The sequence below is a fragment of the Macaca nemestrina genome, chromosome 1 (assembly GCF_043159975.1).
Source record: "Macaca nemestrina isolate mMacNem1 chromosome 1, mMacNem.hap1, whole genome shotgun sequence".
Taxonomy (NCBI): Eukaryota; Metazoa; Chordata; class Mammalia; order Primates; family Cercopithecidae; genus Macaca; species Macaca nemestrina.
Window position 1 is genome coordinate 38,916,148 of NC_092125.1, and position 1,030 is coordinate 38,917,177.

A 1,030-nucleotide genomic window follows, 5' to 3' on the forward strand; every position below is an offset into this window, starting at 1 on the left:
ATGTGCGGGGAGAGCCAGGCACATGGCTGGGAGGAGACCCTTCCAGGATGTGGAGGAGGAGCAGCAAAGGCCTGGGGCAGAAGCGAGAAGGAGTGCTGGGGAACCAGCAAGCAGCTACCGGGACTGCAGCTGCAGTGGGAGGGGGCGGTGCAGGGAAGTGAAGCGGGGCGGCGGGGAGAAGAGGCCAGGCACCTGTGACCACTGTCAGGGGTGGGAGCAGAGGAGTGGCGGGAGGGGCGAGCGTGGAAGCAGGAATTCAGCCAGGAGGCTGTTGTAGACAGGGATCTGTTTCTGAAGATCCATCAAGACCGGAGACTAAACGCTTGCTTCTTGCTTTGGCTGTGCTGATATTAATTACAGCTCTGCGAATGGCCTCTCTCCTGTCCTCAATTCCAGTGCTGCAGAGTTATGATTAAGCAGATCTGTCACTAAGTGAGGATTTTGTTGTGCTTTTTGAATGCAGTGCCTCGGTATGTTCATTTATTTTTCATTCAAGTTTGTATTGAACGATGTATTATATCTCACATGGTAGGTCTCCTGTGCCCCACTGCCTGGGGCTCCCTGTCCCTCTCCACCTGCTTTCTTTTCCCCCATTGTACTTACTTATCACTACCCAACACATTGGGCATGCATTTGGCATGCTTGGTTTTATGTGTCAAACTTGGCTAAGCTATAAGACCCAGTTATTGAAGCAAACGCTAACCTAGTGTTGCTGTGAATGTATTTTATAGATGTGGTAAGCACTTACGATCAGCTGTCTTTAAGTAAAGGAGATTACCCTTGATAGCTTGGTGGGCCTCATCTAATCAGTGGAGAGGTTTGAAGAGCAAAACTGAAGTTTCCCTATGAAAGAAGAAATTCTGCCCCAGGACTGCAGCATCAATTCCTACATGAGTTTCCAGCCTGCTAGCCCGCTCCACAGATCTCAGACTTGCCAGCCTTCACAACTGTATGAGCCAATTCCTGAGATAAATTCCTTTATACAGGTATGTAATATGTACACATACACACATCTATGTCTTCTAGATTT